The 21,831-nt window shown below is 38.9% G+C and overlaps 1 protein-coding gene across 3 annotated transcripts in view; it reads left to right on the top strand.

Annotated features, from left to right (window-relative positions):
• The window catches only part of ATP2C1 (ATPase secretory pathway Ca2+ transporting 1), a 155,726-nt gene that overhangs the window by 35,917 nt on the left and 97,978 nt on the right, over nt 1–21,831 (top strand). The gene's annotated exons all lie outside the window — the stretch shown is intronic.

The raw sequence follows: 21,831 nt of genomic DNA, 5'->3' as shown, positions 1-21,831 counted from the left end.
CTCTGATTTTATTTTTTCCCTTTGATTGTGAAGTGTCCAAGTAGTTGCTTCCATAGGATTTCTGGATTTTATCTTGGTACAGTGGGGGCGTTTCGGAAATTAAGGTTCTGTAGGGTGACGGAGTCTGATTCTGCTTTCCCAAGGAACCCGCTTTCTTTAGCTTAGGGGATGGAAAGGAAGTTTTCATTTCAGATGGCATCTCTGCTTGCTTCCCGAGCTCTTTGAGAGAAACCACTCTAGGGGAAGTGGAAATGGAGAGGGAAGACACTGCGCTGCATCCCTGTGTATTTGCATGTCAAGTCTTAATGTGGTTTAACTCGTTTTTTTAAGAAAGAAAGTGGCTTTTTAATAAATACATCTTTGGGGAAAAGAGAAATAATGTTTTTCAGTTAACAAAAATCAGCTCTGATATTAACGAAATATGATGAGGTGATTTCCTTTCTTAAAGTTCCTCATTTGAAAACATGCTTTAGGAGGTTGACGGTGGAACCTGTTTGTCCACCGAACTCTGCAAATGCCCTGGATTATCATCATATGTTACTTGATTCCTTGGCCCTCATTAGAATATTTAATGCTTTTCATACACGGCACTGATTATCTCTGAAAAGCATTGAACAACTGAATAAATGCCTTTTTCTCCTTCTAAAACACATATTCTTTGGACTGAATGCGATAATCTTTTTTATTCACTTTTTTTTCCCTTTAAATGGGGCTGAAAGATGCTGTAAAAGATATTTACAAATTACAGTTTGTCCTCATGGAACAGACTTGTGGTTGCCAAGGGGGAGGGGGGAGGCGGTGGGATGGAGTGGGAGTCTGGGGTTAGTAGAGGGAAACTTATATTTAGAATGGATAAGCAAGGAGGTCCTACTGTATAGCACAGGGAACTATATCCAATCTCTTGAGATAGAACATGATGGAAGATAGTATGAGAAAAAGAATGTGTGTGTATGTATGACTGGGTTACGTTGTACAGCAGATACTGGCACAACATTGTAAATCAACTATACTTCAATAATAATAAAAAAAAAAGGATGCCCAACCAGTTTAAAAAAATTGTTCTCATGTATCTTTGGTTTTTAAAATCTATATCTGGTATAGAGGAGCTTCAATTAGGGTTGCTGGCTGCTTTCTAATTTGTTTTTCCATTGTTGTAAATGTAAGCTTGAGTGTCCTAAGTAGGACTAGTCCATTATAAAATAGATGTTTCTTATATGCAATAATTTGTTTTGCTATCTGAGACCCCTGGGATATGTGGGAAATAGGATGAGAAGCATGATTACCTTGCATAATTTACTCTGGACAGATAGGTTATTGGTGGAAGACATTTTCTGAAATACTGAAGTATGTAACTGCAGAGGACTTGTACTGTCTAATTGGATCTTTAGAAACTATTCGAAAGCAGTTAATATTTTTGTCTAGTGGTATGGAAAATCACTTTTCTGAGTTTTTTTCTTCTTTGTCTTTTAGTTCATAGATTTAAGGAAGGCAAATCCTTTCTGCCTGAAAGGCAAAGAATATTTAATGCATTCATATATGTGTTTCTTGATAGTTGCATCTTAAATAACATGTAAAACTTGATCTTCTGCTTTCAGAATGTTACCTGATTTAAGAGTGTAAAGTCAGTAGGTTGTTAGATGTTCCTTCTTTGTTTCTTGCTCTCTCAGGAAAAGAAGCGTGACTAATAAAGCTGACTCTCTTTGTTTGTTGAGGTGGGAGGGAGTGGTTGTGAGATGGGAGCATGGTGCAAGCTTGTATCTGAGTCTCTGTACTTTATGGCCAAATAATGATTTGGTCTCATAGTAAAAGATTACACGATTGCTAAAAACTAGTGGGGGGTTTTCTGCTGCATAATAATCAAGCGAACATTTTTGTCAGTTTCTCATTACTGTAACATTTTCCCTCTTTTTCCTTAAACATTTAAAGAAAAATGTGTGTATAGCCTAGAAATTTTCAAAACCGATTGGCCATATTGAAATACAGAGGTTACTATCGTTTTCCTTTTTATAGTTAGTATCTTCTTTTACATGATATATTAGCATCTTAGGGGTGTGAAACAAAAATGAATTGAAATTATATCTTAACCACTAAAAGTTGTACAACTTTAAGCAAATTCACCTTTCTGAGCCCCTGTTTCCTCATCTGTATATTAGGATTGATAACGCTTAGCTTACATAGTTAGGGTTAAATGAGCAACCCTTTGTAAATTCTCTTAGAAGAGAGGAAGGATAGCATTTAAGGGCATGTGCTGTGGAGCCAGGCAACCTGATTTAAATGCTGGATCTCCACTTCACTACCTTTTGGCATTGTGCAAATTGGCAAAGCTTTATATGCTTCAGTTTCTTTGTAGAATAAAGATATTGATAGAACCTGCCTTATGGAATGGTTCTTAGCATTTAGAATAGTATCTGGCATATAGTGGTGCACAATAAAGTTAATTGTAAATAACCTAGCCAGGTGTTCACATACTCATATGCTGTCTGACATTAATGTTGTTATGAGGAGTTCCCGTCGTGGCGCAGTGGTTAACGAATCCGACTAGGAATCATGAGGTTGCGGGTTCGGTCCCTGCCCTTGCTCAGTGGGTTAACTATCCGGCGTTGCCGTGAGCTGTGGTGTAGGTTGCAGACGCGGCTGGGGTCCCACGTTGCTGTGGCTCTGGCGTAGGCCGGTGGCTACAGCTCCGATTCGACCCCTAGCCTGGAAACCTCCATATGCCGTGGGAGCGGCCCAAGAAATAGCAAAAAGACAAAAAGACCAAAAAAAAAATGTTCTTATGACATTGAATGTTGAAAGGGGAATTGCAGTGGCCAAAATGCTCTGTATGAAGTTGTCATTATTGGTTATGGAATAACTGGAATTAGGTGCAGGATTTTTCTGTAGTGTTAAGGCTTTAAATCCACATGGAAAGTTGGGGCTCTACCAAGAAACTGCAGGCCAGTGTAGAAAGAGACAGGTTTGGATTTGAATCCTAACAGGTAATTTTTTTCCTTTCCTAAAAATCTCATGAGTTACTATATTTCTAAACTTTCTCAACTGCTAAGTTTTCTCATCTGTACATGGGATATTGGCGTCTTTTTGAGGATTGGCTTGAGGAAAGAATGAAGCATGGTATGTCACATGCCTAGAACAATGGTCAGCACACAGTTAGCCTGCACAAGTGACTGAGGGATTCCTTCTCTTTCCCAGAAACAGACTCCTCCAGTTGGTGTCTGCAGGGTAGAGTTGCTGGTGGCTCCCTGGAGCCTTAGTCTGAAGGTCCTTAGGGAGTTGCCCTGTCTACAGCTTCAACCATGTGATTCCTTTTAGTCACAGTGGGGTTTTTTTTTTTTTTGTACTTCAGATTCACTTCTGGATCTTTCTCCCATAGCCCACTTAAACATTCTCGGCAAACCTTGACCAGTTTTTAGCCTTAGCCTCCAGGATGCATCATGAATACTTCCAGTCATTCACTAAAAGTGTCTGAAGTTTTAATTTCCTGGAATTTCAGGGACTTCCATTTATGAGTTAGATTTTATCCACATCCTTTGTAACTCTTCACATTTATTAGAAATCTGAAAAGATAACATTTAGGAATTGGAACTATACAAGAAAAAATCTTATGATTTTTTAAAAAAATTAATCATTTGTATGTTTAAAGAGATGGCTTATTAGAAAAGATATTTCTACCTGGAGAAATTTGCAAATAGTTCCTCCTTCCCAGTAATGGATTTTTTTGTTTGGAATAAATTTGGCCTTTCCCAGAGAAAAAACAATATAAATTTAATGCACATAAAATTATTTAACATAGCATTAAATATGGAAATGTAATAATCTTCATTAGAGGCAGGGCTAGTCCATCTAGAAAAAATTCCCCAGATCTTTTTGGATGGCATTTGAAAAAGATAGTGTGTTTATTTACACTTTACTTTTTAAAATAATTCTTTTTGAAGTTCGGTTGTTAATCACTAGGAATGTGTCAAAAGATTTCTAGGATTGTTGGAGCAACTGTAAGGAAAAAGGAATGAGAAACCATCTTAATTGTATTTCTTTAACTAGAAATGGGGAACCAAGTTATAAAAATATTTTATATCTTTAGGTGTGGAAAATGTAATTTATTAAGCTTACAGTTTTGTTGATAAAATAATACTCTTAATTTCTAGAAAAGAGTTGAAGCTAAAAGAGATTGTGTGATAGCATTTTATAAACTGTAGTTAACTCAGAGGAAGGATGCTGCAGAGATTATTTGTAAGCAATAGCCTTCTGACAGTTGAGTCTTAAATACATGATTTGTCTTAATGTTTTTAGCATTCATTTAATAGCGGAATTCAACTCTGAAACTGAAGCAGTTTCAATCAAAATAGTCTCCTTCGTCCAGCGTTGCCATGAGCTATGGTGTAGATTGCCATTGTGGCTCAGATCCTGCGTTGCTGTCCCTGTAGCCTGGGAACTTCCATATGCTTAAGGTGGGGCCCTGAAAAAGATGGGGGAAAAAAAATAGTCTCCTTAGCAATACTCCCCTTGGAACTCAAGCTTTATTTTCTTTGAGACCTTGGTTAACCATAATCTATTTAACAAGGTTAAATTTTATTTTAAAGCTGGAAAGAACACCATAGCTTGATGGTAAAGTTAGCTGAGGTAATTTTTTTTTTTTTTGCCATTTCTTGGGCCGCTCCTGCGGCATATGGAGGTTCCCAGACCAGGGGTCTGATCGGAGCTATAGCCACCAGCCTACGCCAGAGCCACAGCAACTCGGGATCCGAGCTGCTTCTGCGATATACACCACAGCTCACGGCAATGCTGGATCCTTAACCCACTGAGCAAGGCCAGGGATCGAACCCTCAACCTCATGGTTCCTAGTCAGATTTGTTAACCACTGAGCCAGGACAACTCCAAGCTGAGGTAATTTTTAAATTACACTGTTGTTACATGTAACATCTTAAAGATCTCTTAGGGATAAGTTCAAAAGTTCCTCCCATATTTGTTAAAAGACAGATTCTTTTTGTAGTGATCTCAGGCATCAGTTGTAACGACTATTTTTACAATTTTACATATAGACAAGTGTTAGTAAAAGGCAGTAAAGTAGAAATTGGTTGGGTTAGCTCTAGGTTAATGCTAACATTTCACACAGGGCAGGATTTCTTAGGAAAAAAAAATGTCTGGCTATTGATGCATTTCTTCTTGAATTTGTATGGCTGGTATTTACATGCATTTTAAAATATGTCTTCCATCCTCAAGGTTTTAAGTTAATATTGACAAAGATATACATTTTAGAATTAAAGCCATCCCTCAGTATTGGGGGATTGGTTACAGGAACTCCATGGATATCAAAACCTGAGGATGCTCAAGTCCCTTCTACTGAATGTTGTGTTTACATATTGCCTGTGCACACCGTCTTTTTTTTTTTTTTTCTTTCTTTTGCCATTTCTTGGGCCACTTCTGTGGCATATGGAGGTTCCCAGGCTAGGGGTCGGATCGGAGCTGTAGCCTCCGGCCTGCACCAGAGCCACAGCAACTCAGGATCCGAGCCACATCTGCAACCTACACCACAGCTCACGGCAACGCCGGAACCTTAACCCACTGGGCAAGGCCAGGGATCGAACCCAAAACCTCATGGTCCCTAGTCAGATACGTTAACCACTGAGCCACTACGGGAACTCCATGTGCACACCCTCTTGACAATCTAGATTACTTATATAGTTATCTCTAGATTACTTAGAGTACCTAATGAAATATAAATGCTATGTAAATAGTTGTAAAAACAATGTAAATAGTTGCTAGCACACAACAAATTTAACTTTTGCTTTCTGGAATTTTCTGGATTTATTTTTTTTCTTCTGTTTTTGATTTGCAGTTGGTTGAATATATCATAGAACCTGTGGATATGGAGTATACAAGGAAAGTACTCAAATTGGGTGTTCAATTAGATTTGTTTAGGCTGAACTTATTTGATGCATTTAGGAAAGAATTGAATGTTTGTTACAAAGCTGTCTTAGTTTATGGACAGAGAACCACAGTGATTGCAGGGGTAAACAGTAAATAGCACTTGAAGATGGTTTGTACCTAGGCATCTAAATCATTTTCAATCTCTGCTTTTTCTTTCTGCTTCAGATATTAGAGAATCTGTGAATTGTCATTTTAAAATATTCCTATCAGGAGTTCCTGTCGTGGCTCAGCAGTAGAGAATCCGACTAGAATCCATGAGGATGGGGGTTCCATCCCTGGCCTTGCTTAGTGGGTTAAGGATCCAGCATTGCCATGAGCTGTGGTGTAGGTCACAGATGTGGCTTGGATCTGGCGTTGTTGTGGCCATGGTATAGGCCAGCAACATTCAACCCCTAGCCTGGGAAATTTCATATGCCTCGGGTGTGGTCTTAAAACGCCCCCCCCCCCAAAAAAAAATCCTGTTAATGATAATTTCTTGATTAAGTGAGGCCTTTTGGCTTTTTTTTTTTCTTTTGGCTTACTTTTGATCATTTCATATTATTGACCTAAACTTGTATCCCCTCAGAGGCTAGCAATTTAGCACATCCCGCTTATTCTTTCAGATAACTCTGAGACATTGAAGCATCCTTGTAGAAATTATTTTCATTTATTTATTTAAACAAATAACCTGATAAAGTTAGAATAGCAGGAGGATCCTGATACTATATTTGCTACCCTGTACTGGTATGTGATGTTCAACCCTTTACAGGAAAACTCCAATTATAGCTAAGGCAGAAGTTTTTAGGATGTTAACCATAATACTTTTTTTTTTTTGCTTTTTTTAGGGCCACACCTGCGACAGATGGAAGTTCCCAGGCTCGGGGTTGAATTGGAGCTTCAGCTGCCAGCCTACATCATTGTCACAGCAGCACCAGCTCTGAGCCGCATCTGTGACCTACACCACAGCTCATGGCAGTGCCGTATCCTTGACCCACTGAGGGAGGCCAGGGATTGAACTGGCATCCTCATGGCTCCCATCAGGTTTGTTCACTGCTGAGCCATGATGGGAGTCCTTTTTTTGGTCTTTTTAGGGCTGTACCTTGGCATATGGAAGTTCCCAGGCTAAGGGTCTCATTGGAGCTTCAGCTTGTGGCCTATGCCACAGCCACAGTAATACCAGATCCAAGCCACATCTGTGACCTATATCACAGCTTGTGGCAATGCTGGATCCTTGACCCACTTAGCGAGGCCAGGGATCGAACCCACATCTGCATGGGTACTAGTTGGGTTTGTTACCACTGAGCCACAATTGGAATTCCCCATAATACTTTTCTTGATTATTGTTGTTGTTTTTTTAACTGGGAAGTATAAATCTAAACTTTTGATTAGGTTGTGAATGTCACATACTGGATTTAAAGTTATCTTGATTGTGATGTCTTCAAGTAAAAAAGGATAGAGTATTTTCTAAGGACCGTTAATACAGTGAAGTTCTATTTAATGCCTAGGAGAGAGATCAATTTTATTTATTTATTTATTTTTTGTCTTTTTGCTATTTCTTGGGCCGCTCCCGCGGCATATGGAGGTTCCCAGGCTAGGGGTCGAATCAGAGCTGTAGCCACCGGCCTACGCCAGAGCCACAGCAACGCAGGATCCGAGCCGCGTCTGCAACCTACACCACAGCTCACGGCAACGCTGGATCGTTCACTCACTGAGCAAGGGCAGGGACCGAACCCGCAACCTCATGGTTCCTAGTCGGATTCGTTAACCACTGCGCCACAACGGGAACTCCAATTTTTTTTTTTTTTTTGTCTTTTTGCTATTTCTTGGGCCGCTCCCGCGGCATATGGAGGTTCCCAGGCTAGGGGTCGAATCGGAGCTGTAGCCTCCGGCCTACGCCAGAGCCACAGCAACGCAGGATCCGTATTTTAAAACAGATATGGATTTTTTTTCCATCTTAAATCAAAGCCTTTTACTGTAAGAAATTAAGATTTTGATACTGTATATCATGTTAGGAATATATAATATATATGCCTTTGTATGCAGTTATTTCACTAGACATTGTTTGACCCTATGTTTTAGAGTTTCCCTTGTAGAATGTTCACTGTGCCTACTTTCACCTGGGTTTATACATTGCGAAGGGCGTAAATGTTAGTTGGTTCAAGCTTTCTTTTGGAATTTTACCTCATTTCTCTCTTGAGTGTCAGTTATGCATTCCCCTGGAGCAGGCAAAAGTGGTTCATAGCACAAGTGCCAGATATAGCATGCAAACCACTTTTTAATGGCATGTGAACTAATCTCTGTTACGTCCTTTTTTTCTCTTCTTCCTTTTTTTTTTTTTTTTTTGCTTTTTAGGGCTACACTTGTGGCACATGGAGGTTCCCAGGCTAGGGGTCCTATCAGAGCTACAGCTGCCAGCCTGTGCCACAGCCACAGCAACATCAGATCTGAGCCACTTCTGTGACCTACGCCACAGCTCACAGCAACACCAGATCCTTAACCCACTGAGGGAGGCCAGGAATTGTTCCTAGTTGGATTCATTTCCGTTGTACCACAATGGGAACTCCTTTGTCCTTTTTCCTAATGCTCATCAGGGCTTCGGTTTACTGAGAGTTAACATCTGAGTGAAAGTGTATGTGATGGGGTGGGAAAATTCAGTTTACTTTCCCACTCCAGAAAAAGAAATTGTGGTCTTTGCTTCTCACTTTTTGATATCTGCCATTCCTCTACCCTAGAAGTTGGTAGTTCAGTTATGATATCTTGATGTATATACCCTTAATTCATTTGAGGGACAAGGGAGGTGAATTTCTCCTGATTCCTTCTCTTAGTAGCAAAAAGGAGGGGAAATGATCTTATATCTGTATTAGAATGATGGGAATAGAGAGTAGGGATGGCTGAGAGAGACACTGTATTCCTGGGGAAAACAACTAGCAGAACTTGGGCAGTTGTTCTGTCTCTGTATAAAGCTAGCTAACAGAGAATGAAGGCTAAGGTTGTCAGGAATGACTTCGAGCTATTAAGCCAGCATAAGTGGGTGAGTGGAGGTGCCCCCAACTAGATGGAGGAGTTAGTTGATGTGGGGGCTGGTCCGAGGGGAGTATGCTTGCTTAATGCCAAACTGTCCTGTGTGTGTCATAGGTCTGTGTGTGGAGGAAAGTTTGTTTTAAAATCAAACACCAGGTGGGCTAGAAGACCAGGGTTCAAAGTGAGCTCTTGAGACCACAGTTGTCCCAAATTCAGTTTGAACAGAGTCTGGCATATAGCCATTGCCCATTGAATAAAAATACTGGCTGTTTCAGTCTAAATCAATGGTTCTCAACTGGGGGCAGTTTTATCCTCCGTGAGACATTTGGCAATGCCTAGAGAGATTTTTGTTTGACACAACTGTAGGGGATGCTTCTGTCATCCAGTGGGTGGAGGCCAGAGATTCTGTAACTATGATTTACACAAGACATTCCCCTGTGCCCCATCAAAAGAAAGAATTATCTGGCTCTGAATGTCAGTGGTGCTGAGATTGAGAAACATTTTTCTAGCCAAAGACAAGGAAGTTAACTCTTCCAAGCTTGATTTCCTAACTTGTAAGAGGATAATCATTACTCTACCTCAGGCTTGTTGGGATCAAATAGGGAAAGATGTGTGTCTGGCATGAAAAAGCTTCTCAGGAAGTACTAATTTCCTTTACTTTGGTTAATGAATAGATTTGAGGAAATTATTTTTTGGCATTGATCTTTTAAACAATTTCTAATTTGCACATTTTCTGAGAGCTGAGTGGGCTGCTTAGCAAACCTATAGTAGCTTTTATTATCTTAATACTTTTCCCATTGTTTCATCAGATTATGATTTTGACTCTTTTGGCTGGGGGTTTGAGTATTTCATGATTTGTTTCTATCAGTAGGCAAAAATGTTAAAATTTGGATGGAAAGTTTTTACCTGTTAAATCTAATTGAACTTAGTTAAATTCATTATTTTACTTTCAGAACTTTTATTGTTCCAAAGCAGTTTTACTATTCTTTGAAATTAAGACTAAAACGTTGTGAGTTATTTGTTTTGGCAAATGCCAGACCTCCTGTGTCTGTGATGCCCTTTCCCTTTTTGTTCATTTATAACATCTTGAGTAGACTTCTCAGAAGTCAACACTTTTCTTCAGATTTACCTATTTAGGGTGTGCACAGATGGCTTTCTTTTGTGTCTCCAAGTACTTTTTTAACTCTCTTTTGTAAAGTGTGGACTTTACCACCAGCTCTTCCGCCCATGTTAGGGACAGGACACATGTATTTTCAATTCCAGTGCAAGTAACCTTTTCCTTGGAAGTGTGTTCTAGTCATAGAACCACTGAGTTTGGGGTTCCCATCTGGCTCAGTGGTTAACAAATCTGACTAGGAACCATGAGGTTGTGGGTTTGATCCTTGGCCTTGCTCAGTGGGTTAAGGATCTGGTGTTGTTGTGAGCTGTGGTGGAGGTCGCAGATGTGGCTCAGATCCCGAGTTGCTGTGGCTCTGGCGTAGGCCGGTGGCTGCAACTCCGATTGGACCCCTAGCCTGGGAACCTCCATATGCTGCGGGTACAGCTCTAGAAAAGACCGAAAAAAAAAAAAAAAAAGAATCACTGAGTTTGTCTATTTGCATGTATGTAGTTGTGTGGCATTCTCATTTTTAAGCAGCCTTTGCTGGTATCTTTCCTTTTAGGGAAAGAAGTTGTTCTGTCTCTGTATACATTAATTTCAAAATGATTTTTTGGCAGCAAAGAAATTTTCATTCAGCTTAAACCTATAGGATCCAAAGTTGGTAGCTTTTGATGCTATTAAATTGTCTCTGATCGAAGATTGCTTGTAAGGGCTTACATGGCTCACTATTGTACCTATCACGATTTAGGTCAGTCAGTTAAGTACAGTGTGCAAAGAATGCCACAGTCGTGCCTTTGGTTTGCCATAGCCTGTAAAATTAAGTTCACCTATTAACTGTTGCATGAAATGCATGCCATTGGCATAAGAGAGAACAGGAGAAGGAATGAAGGAATCTAGCATTTGTTTATACAGTTGAATTACTGGCTGGTCCATAGATTTCGAGGAAAGTGATACACCATTAACAGAAGAGACTACAGTCTTTTAAAAAACTTTTTAAAATCCTGTTATTACTAGTAAAATAATTGTTGCTGGCTGAAGGCTTCAAAAAGCAGTAGTTGCAGAGTTCCCATTGTGAAGCTGTGGAAATGAATGACATAGTGACGCAGCCGAAATGAATCCGACTACTGTCCATGAGGATTCAGGTTCCATCCCTGGCTTTGCTTAGCAGATTGGGGATCCAGCGTTGCTGTGAGCTGTGGTGTAGGTCACAGATGCAGCTCGGATCCTACTTTGTTGTGGCTTGTGGTGTAGGTCAGCGGCTGTAGTTCCAGTTTGACCCCTAGCCTGGGAACTTACATGTGCTGTGGGTTCAGCCCTAAAAAAAAAAACAAAAACAAAAACAAAAACAAAACCCCAGTAGTTGCTTGTTTAGTAATAAATGTAACTTTTGTTTTGCAATTAATTAATACCCTCTTCTTTGGGTCATACTTTGAAACTGCAAACATACTGCATCTCATCATACTTTTTCATCCGCAAATTTTTTCATTATACTTTTTCGTGGCTTAATTTTTGGTTCTTGCTGGCAGCAGTTATTACTGGGGTGTTTGCTTAAAGGTGATTTTTTTTTTTTGTTCCTTTTGTCAGGGAGGAAGAAAATCTTACCCTTCTAGGTTCTTCTGGCTGGTCTAAGAATTAGAATGGCAGGAGACAGGCTAACAGGAGAAAATCAGATTTTAATTTGTATGTATAGAAACCCCACATTCATGAGAGAGTCAGAACACCACATGCTTGAGAGGTTCAAAGATAGAAAGGTAATATGAGATTTCTGTGCCTTCTGAGCTAAGGAATGGGATGGGGCCTGGGACTTCCAGGGAAAAGAGGTTCATTCACAGAACAATAAGAAGATCAGATGTTTTGTAATTAGGTGTTCCGTCCTACCATATAGATGGGGCCACCTAGTTAAAATTTATCTTTGGTTATAACCCTTTTTCTGGGAAAACTCCCAATTCAAATTCTAGGTAGTCAAGGGATGAGCCATAGTTTCCTTTGAGCCTCTTGGGTCTCTTGCCTTTAGCTCAAAGTAATCCACATAGAGACCTGTTCTGAACTCCTACACCTTCATTCCTTCTGTATTTATTGGAATTCTACTGTTAGGAATAACTGTCCCTTTTCCTCCACTCACTAATTGTCCAGTTATTTTTTTACATGGATCATAGATATTTATTTTACCATATGGGTTAAAATCTGATGCTTTGTTGTTCAAATTATTCCAGCCTTGGTTATTGAGAGCACTTTGAAATTTGCCTCCTATGTCCTTTCTGCAGTGCACTCATTTTGTGAGTACTAACTTACTTTTTGGTACCACAGTTTATTCTAGGTGCATCTCATGTTTTTCCTTTTTGCACCAGCCATGAAATGAATCATTTTTTCCGCCTCAGATTCATTTTCTTGGAGAACAGCATCTAGGAACTAAGATCTAAGTGTCAGGTATGCTTAGTACTGTTGAGGTGTTACGGTTTCTAGGTCCTCTCATTAGATAGAGCTAGTAAATATATGTACAGTAATACACATTTTGTAGCATGAATACAAATGTATTTTTATTTCCTTGTTCATCTGTATGTAAATTAAAAACCATGGTTTTATTGATGCTGCTAGTTTGAATCCCATATCTATTCTAGAGTTCATGCCAGTCTTTTTTTTTTCTCTTTTTTTAAGCTTTTTCCCTTTCCTTTTACTTTCTTCTCCAAAGGTAAGAAACTTGGGTTCTTTTTCACAATATATATTAACTTATTTGCTGTATCCTTGTACACACACAAAAGTAATTTCAGAATTGCTAACTTTCTCCCATATGTAACACACATTTAAAAAAAAATTTTTCTTCTAGTGAGATGAGGTCGTTAACCTATATAGTTTTTTATCTTTTTCCTCTTTATTGCTTTTGTTGTATCAAATTATCTCTTTTTATGCTGTTTGTTAACCAAATTGAAGTGTCTATAGTTATTCTTTCTTTCCCACCCTCCCCCCTTTAACTTTTATGCTATTAATAAGGTGTTTTAAGAACCCGATAAAAGTTGCAGTTTTGTGATTCTGTTTATCACCTTACTCAAAGCTTTGTGTACATCTGCCTTTTTGTTTCTGGTAGAAGGCAAGTTGTCTGGGAAAGTCAATTTCCCCTTCATATCCAAATGATAACTTTGCTTGCTAGAATATTCTTGGCTGACAGTTTTATCTTTCAATATTTTGAGAATGTCATTACACTCTCTCCTGGCCTGTACAGTTTCTGCTGAGAAACTGCTGGTAGTCTAAGGTGGGGGAGGGGGGTCCTTTGTAGGTTACCATCCTTTTCTCCCTGGCTGTCTTTAAAATTCTTTCTTTGTCATTGATTTTTGTCAAATTTAATGTAGTGTGATAGTGTGTATTGGAGAAGGTTTTTTGTTTGTTTTGCCTTGAGGTAATTAGGTATTCCTTTAGCTTCATGGACTTGTGTATAAGGTTCCTTCTCCAGGCTTGGGAAATTTTCAACTATTTATTCTTTAGGTAAACTCTGTTCCCTTCTCTGTCTATTCTCCTGGGAAACTCATTACACTAACGTTGTCTTTCCTAAAGGAAATTGTAAAATTTCGTCATTTAAAAAATATTTCTCTTTTCTCTTCTACTTTTAGACTTCTGGTTTTCTTTTTTGCTTTTTAGGGTCACACGCTTGGTATATGGAAGTTCCCAGGCTAGGGTTTGAATCCGAGCTATAGCTGCTGGCCTACACCACAGCAGAATCTGAGCCGTGTCTGTGACACACACCACAGCTCACAGCAGTGACGGATCCCCAACCCACTGAACGAAGCCAGGGTTCAAATCTGCATCCTCATGGATGCTAGTCAGATTTGTTTCTGCTGTACCATAATGGAAACTCCCTAGATTATTAGTTTTCTATCTTCAAGCTCACTAGTTCTCTCTTCCATATGGTCTACTCTGTTTCTCTTGCTTTCTAATGCATTCTTCAACTCGTTTATTGAATTCTTCATCTCTGAAATTTGTTTGGTCCCTTTTTAGAGTTTCAGTCTCTTTGATAAAGTATTCCTTCTGTTCATTAATTTTATTCCTGAGCTCATTGAACTACTTCGAGTTTCCTTGTAGCTCATTGAGTTTCTTCATGACAGCTGTTTGGAATTCTCTACCAAACAATGTTCTGTGACTTTTAAGTTTGATTTCTGGAGAATAGTCATTTTCTTTTTGTGGTATAGTGTTACTGTGATTCTTTTGTTGCTTGATGAGTTGTTCCTGTAGCCAGTGCATTTGAAGTAGCGGCTTTTTTGCTTGATACTGAGCTGCCTCTTCTTATATTTGCAAGTTGGCACTTTCCACTGTCCATCACCTCTCTCAGAGGTATAGCTCCAGTTTTCTCATTATTGTATCTTGTGCCTCCAGAGTTGTTGGTACCTTGCTTCTGCCAATGTCACTGGTGTCATAATGTTGGTACATGGTGTGCTTAGATGGTGGGCTCTTCCTTTGTATCAGAGATCCCCTGAGTCTAAAGCTCCATTGCTATGGAAGGGGAAAGGAAGGGTAAGGGGGAGGAAGTCAGTGTTGCACAGCCACTTTGGTCTTGTAAGGTTTAAGGGCTGTGCTCCTGCAGGTGGGATGTGGGGAGTTGCAGTCGTGGGTACCTTGGTGGCTGGAGGGCTGGGTTCTCAGGCCCTGCTGTTGCCCAGTTAACCTGTGGTCTGGAGGAAGGAGTCCTGCATACCAGGAGTAGGCTTCTCTGGGGCTGAGAGCTCAGCTGCTGAGATGAGAGGGTAGGGACTACAGATAACACCTCTGCGTGTTTCAGTCTGCTCACCTTTAGATGTACTGATGTATGGCATTCTCCTGCAGCCTGGTGTGTTGGGCAGAGGCCATTTTGTGTTGTGGATGTTTTGCTGGTTGTAGATTGAAAGGGAGAGACAAAAATAACTCTTCACTCTGCCGTGTTGCTGACGTCCGAGAAACACGTTTTTATTTTATTTTTTAAATTTTTTAAATTTTTTGTCTTTTTAGGGCCACCCCCAAGGCACATGGAGGTTCCCAAGCTAGAGATCTAATCGGAGCTGCAGCTTTTGGCCTATACCACAGCCACTGAGCCACATATGTGACCTACACTTCAGCTCAGGTTCTGGATCCTTAACCCACTGAGCAGGGCCAGGGAGCAAACCTGTGTCCTCAGGAACACATTTTTAAACTGGAGTACAGTATTTGTCCTTAGCTTTACAACACACAGCATGAAACTGTTTTCCAAAGTTTCTTAGACTAGTTCTTATTTCTGTAAGGTTATGTTACTCACTTGTAATAAGATTAGGTTCGTTTATTAACTGTATTCTCTTTTAGGTTCTCTCCACATCCTGTTTTTGTTTTTGTTTTAATTTTTTAAATCTTTTGAAATAAATGGTGATCATACCCCTCCTCCATTTATCTGTAATGAAGATCTGTTCTTAAAAGGTCTGGATTTGATTAATGTTAGGTGCAGCTATAGTTTGCTTTGGCTCATAGTAGTTTATTTTAAAGGTACTGTGCTCTGGAGATCATTCTCCTGGGCTTGCTCATCTGGTTCCTTAGTTACAGCTCTCATTTCTACTTCTTCTGCGCTTGGGAAGTTGTTCTGTCTGTGGTCCCATAACTATTAAGTGCTTGAAATCAGTCCCTCAATTAGTCTCATTTATTCTGCATAGTTTTAGACTCAAAGCCACCTATAGACCAAATATTAATTTTCTTATTGCTAGGGTAAATCATGACATATTATTTTGCAGATCCTGTCCTTTACTGTTTTTTTTTTTTGAGATAAAATTCATGTACTATAAAATTCACCATTTTAAAGTACACAGTTCAGTGATTTTTTTTTTTAGTATATTCACGAGATTATGTTTTAACCTAATTTCAGAACATTTCCATCACTCCCAAAAGAAGCCCCTTCCCCATTAGCAATCACTTCCTGTTCTCTTCTTCCCCCACCCTCTAGCAGCTGCTGATTTGTTTTTTGTCTCTGGATTTGCGTTTTCTGAGGGTTTCATGTAAATGGGTTCAAACAATACGTGATCTTTTGTGTCTAACTTCTTTCGCTTTAGCGTGTTTCCAGTATTCAGCCATGTTATCCATTTCATTCTTTTTTTTTTTTTTTGTCTTTTTGCCTTTTTGCCTTTTCTAGGGCCACTCCTGCAGCATATGGAGCTTCCCAAGCTAGGGGTCTAATTGGAGCTGCAGCTGCCAGCCTACACCACAACCACAGCAATGCCAGATCTGAGCCACATCTGTGACCTACACAGCTCACAGCAACGCCAGATCCTTAACCCACTGATCAAGGCCAGGGATCGAACCCGAAACTTCATGGTTCCTAGTCGGATTTGTTAACCACTGTGCCACGATGGGAACTCCTCATTTCATTCTTTTTTTATTAAATAATATTCTGTTTTATGCTTTGTTTACCCATTTATCAGTGAGACATTTCAGTTGTTTCTACCTTTTTGACTAATAATCAAAATAGTACTGTGAACATTCTTTTATTATTATTATTATTATTAAGGGTCGCAGTTGTGATATATGGAAGTTCCCAGGCTAGGGGTTGAATCTCAGCTACAGCTGCTGGCCTACACCACAGCCACAGCAACTCAGTATTGGGGCTGCATCCGCAGTGTACCATAGCTTATGGCAATGCCAGATCCTTGACGCCACAGGTTGAACCCGCATCCTCAGTAGATACTAGTAGGATTCATTTGTGCTGCACCACAATGGAAACTCCTATGTGAACATTCTTGTACAGGTTTTTGTGTGAATATATGTGTATATATATTCACTTTCGAATGTGTACTTGGGAGTGGAAGTGCTGGGTTATATGGTAAATCTGTGTTTAGTTTATTGAGGAACTCCTGTGCAGGTTGTATTATTTTTCATTCCTACCAGCAGCATTTGAAGGTTCTGATTAATTTCTCCCCGTGCTCTCCAATACTTGTTATTTTCTTTCTTTTTTAAAAAATTGCCATCCCATGGGTTATGAAATGGTATTATGTTGTGGTTTTGATTTGTGTTTCCCTAATGACTAATGCTGTCAAGCATCTTTTCATGAGAGTTCCCTCGTGGCTCAGTGTGTTAAGAATCCATTGTTGTCATTGCTGTGGCTCAGGTCACTGCTGTGATGTGGGTTTGATTCCTATTTCAGGAATTTCTGCATGCCTTGGGCAAAAAAAAAAAAAAAAAAAGAAAAAAGAAATCATCCTTTCATGTGCATATCTATGGAGAAATGTTTATTCAGATCCTTTGCCCTTTCATGATTTTATTATTTGGCTTTTTATTGCTGAGTTGCAAGACTCTTTCCTTATTCTGGATCCTGGGTAACAATACCTGTACTTATACAAGTATACAAAGGAGTTTGTGCATAGGTATTTCCTGCAGCACTTATAAGACCCTTATCAGACATAAGATTTGCCAATAGTTCTCTCATTTTAGGTTGTCTTTTCACTTTTGATGGTGTCTTTGATATCTTTTGCAGTGCAAACATTAAAAATTTTGATGAAGTATGATTTGTCTGTTTTTTTTTTTTTTTTTCTCTTTCATTACTTGTGCTTTAGTTTTTGTATCTAAGAAACCACTGCCTGCTTCTGGGTAACAGATGTGTTTTCTTGTGAGAATTTTAGTTTAGCTTTCACACTTGATCCGTTTTGAGTTAATGTTTGTGTATGGTGTTAGTTGAGTGTCCAACTTCATGGAATATCCAGTTATTGAAGACTTGTTTTTTTCTCCATTGAATTGCCTTGGCATCCTTTGTTTTTTGCTTTTTTTTTGGCTGACCTGTTGCATATGGAGTTCCTGGGCCAGGAATCAGATCCTAGTTGCAGTTGTGACTTAGGCCTCAGCTATAGCAATGCTAGACCCTTAACCCACTGTGCTGGGCTGGGGATTGAACCTGTGTCCCAATGCTCAAAACATACTGCTGGTCCTGTTGTGCCACAGTGAGAATTCTGGCACCCTTGTTAAAAATCAGTTGACCATGGATGTATGGATTTGTTTTAGACTCTCAGTCCTTTTGCATTGATCTATATGTCTGTCTTGATGCCCATACCACAGTGTTAGTATTACTGTAGTAAGTTTTGAAAGTATGGTTTATGAGCCTGACAACTTTGTTCTTCTTTTTCAAGACTCTTTTGTCTATTTTGAGTCAAATGAATTTTAGAATAAGGTTGTCTGTTTCTGTAAAAAAGGCAGTTGGAGTTCTCACAGGCATTGCACTGAATTGTCGTTTAATTTGAGGATGTAATGTTCTTACATAGGTACAAACATAAGATCTTTTTGAATGTTTGGGTATCATTTTATTCTATATAACTGTACAAAATGGCTTTAAAAATTTCAGTTACTACTATTTTATTCCTTCTTTGCTCTCTTTTCCAGAGATTAACTTAGTGGGAGGACAAGCTGTATTATTCAATAAAAGATATAGGGACAGTTAGCTAACTTTAGTTAAAAAAAATGTTGGGGACTTCCTGCTGTGGCTCAGAGGTTAACGAACCTGACTAGTATCTATGAGGTCTCGGGTTCGATCTCTGGCCCTGCCCAGTGGGTTAAGGATCCAGGATTGCCGTGAGCTGTGGTGTAGATTGCAGATACAGCTTGGATCTGGTGTTGTTGTGGCTAAGGCATAGGCCAGCAGCTTCAGCTCTGATTCGATCTCTAGCCTGGGAACCTCCATGTGCCATGGATATGGCCCTAAAAAGACCAAAAAAAAAAAGAAAAAAGAAAAGAAGTTGGAATGGGAAAGAGTTTTTTGTAACTAAGGTGAAACCCCAAAACCATATTGCAAAAGATTGATCATGTAAAATTTTAAAAAGAAAGGAAAAAAAGTGAGTAGATAAACTATAAACGAATGATAAAAACATTTGAAACAAATGACAAAAGTCTACTTCTTACAGAATGCTTTTTTTTTTTCTTGTCTTTTCTAGGGTTGCACCCGCGGCATATGAAGGTTCCCAGGCAAGGGATCTAATTGGAGCTGTAGCTGCTGGCCTATATCACAGCCACAGCAACTTGGGATCCGAGCCGCATCTGCGACCTATACCACAGCTCACGGCAACACTGGATCCTTAACCCACTGAGCGAGGCCAGGGATCGAACCCTCAACCTCATGGTTCCTAGTCCGATTCGTTAACCACTGAGCCATGACGGGAACTTCAGAATGCTCTTTAAATTTATAAGAAATAGCCTGTAGCTTGTAGGGAGAACTGACTACAGGATGTGAACAAGCATTTCACTTAAAGAAAGTGAAGAAGGCCAAAAGACACATGCAAAGGTGACAACCTCAGTAATGAAGAAATGTGAATTAAAATAACATTTTCCACTCATAAAATGAGAAAAATTTTAAAAATGCAGTTATGCTTAATCTTGGCTAGATTGCTGGGACGAAACTCCTGACTGTTGCGAGTTCATCTGACGCAATTCCTTTGGAGAATAATTTAGCAAACTCCCAACAGTTCCACATCTAGGAAAGTATTTTGTATCTGTACTTACATCAGCATATAAATAGATTTGTATAAAGATATTTATAATACAGATATTATAGCAACATTTATAATAGCAAAAGATGAGAATAACCTAAATGTTTGTCATCAAGAGAACTAGTTAAATTAGGTAATGAAATGCCTTGTGAGCCATTAAAAAACAGAAAATGGGGCAGATCGGTATGTGTGGTGAAGTAGAAAGAGGTCCAGAGTACATTGAGTGAAGAAAAGAAAGTTAGAGATATGAGATTCCATTTGTAATTAAAACAAAACTTGTAACGTATCTGCATAGAAAATGGCTAGCAGTGTACACAGGTTACTTCTGGGCAGTGGGACTGTGGAGATGTGCTTGTTACATTGAACCCTTTCTTATTGATTCTTGAAAAACAATGAGCAGGTTTTTCTTTTTTTAAAAAATTGAAAATGGCTTAGTAATTCAATTATTATTACTTTAGAAATGAATTTTTTTTTTTCTGACAAGTTGATTTTGTGTATGATCTCTGTTGGTCTGCAGAGGTAATTATTTTTTGGTAATTTGTATTACTCTACTGATAATGGACTAGAATTAGCTCTTGGATACAAGTATTTAATAGCATTTAGAACATACTGTTTCATTCCCAGGTATTGTAAGTGTGGGAGAAAAATAATATTTATGATTGTGCTAGTTTTTAATTTGTCAAATGAGTAATAGTTAAATGTTGGTTTACATCAGAGCCTGATTGTATTCCTGTTCCTTGGGTCCATGTTTGGAACTTAAAAGTTCAGTATGAAGGTAACCACTTCATAGTATCTTCCTTAACTGTAATTAGGTTACTAACTCATTGTCAGAAACTTTAGTATCACAGGCAAGGAGGCAGTGGTATCTCCCTACACTTTTTGAAACCATTGACTCTCAGAGTTTGAGGGGACCAACTTCCCATCTCATGTAAAAATAAATCATCAATATTCTTTCCTAGAAAGTTTTTGGTGATTGCAAACTCTGTACTTTTGTCTGTTGATACCAGTTCTGTCCTTAATGTTGTAAATCATTTAACAGCCTCAAAATATTTGAAGGTACCTGCCATATCTTTTATGTATTTAGAAACTTTTATTGAAGTCTAGTTAAAGGTCATGCACTGCCCTTTATAATTCTCTTTTCTAGGCCAAATATTTCTGACTTACTCCATCAATCTTAAGATCTCATTTCCATAGTATGCCACACTTTGGGGCAAGCCCTAATGATACTCTAAACTGAATATAGAATCCTCTGGGTGTGGTTGGATTATATAGTACTCTGCAGCTGTTACTCCCTTGGTTTAAACGTAGCACCTCTCATAATGCAGTTTAAGATGTTGTTTACATTTTTAGCAGTATAGAGCCTTAGTATCTGGTGCTTTAGTAGTTGGTTTTAGAGTTTTGATTTTTACATTTATCTTTAATAAGTATGTATATATATTTAATAAGTATATGTATATGTTTGTGTGTGCTTTTGTAAATATGAAGCTAGTGGTATATTGTCTCTACTTAGTGGTTTAGCTCGTTGTGTTTGTTTGTTTGTTTTTCTTTTTAGTGTGGCACTCACGGATTATGGAAGTTCCCATTCCCAGTCTAGGGGTTCAGTTGGAGCTATAGCCCCAGCCTACGCCACAGCCACAGCCACAGCAACGCAGGATCCACGCCTCGTCTGTGACCTATGCCACAGCCCATGGCAACGCTGGATCCCCAACCTCCTGAGCGAAGCCAGGGATCAAACCCACATCCTCATGGATACTCGTTGAAGTGTACAGTTCAGTGGTATTAAGTACATTTGCATTTTTTGTGCAGCCATCACCACTGTTGGCAAAACTTTTTCATCACCCTGAAACTGGAACTTTGTACCTGTTAAACACTAATTCCCTATTCACTCCTTCTTCCAGCCACTGGAAACCTCTAATCTATTTTCTGTCTCTATGAATTTGCTTATTTTAGGTGCATCATATAAATGGAATCATTTATTGTGACTTACTTGGTGTAACATCCTCAAAGTTCCTCTATATTGTAGCATACTTTGGAATTTCCTTCCTTTTTGAGTTTGACTGATGAGGAGGGACTTCTGTTACTTTCTTATTTGTTTTCTATATGTCATACAATTTTTTTTTGCCCCTTATTTCCTGCACTGCTGCCTGTCTTTAGTTGATTTTTTTTTTTTGTAGTGAAACATTTAAGTTCCTATCCTACAGCTTTTTGTGTATATTCTTTAGCTCTTTTTTTTTGTGGTTGTCATGAGTGTTGCATTTAACATTCTAAAGTTATAACACTGTAATTTGGATTTAACCAGTTTAATTTCAGTAATATATATAAACTCTGCTCCTCTACATCCATTCTCACTTTTTTCAGTTG

The sequence above is a fragment of the Phacochoerus africanus genome, chromosome 1 (genome assembly GCF_016906955.1).
Source record: "Phacochoerus africanus isolate WHEZ1 chromosome 1, ROS_Pafr_v1, whole genome shotgun sequence".
NCBI classification, from domain to species: domain Eukaryota; kingdom Metazoa; phylum Chordata; class Mammalia; order Artiodactyla; family Suidae; genus Phacochoerus; species Phacochoerus africanus.
This window is presented reverse-complemented; position numbering and strand designations above follow the sequence as displayed.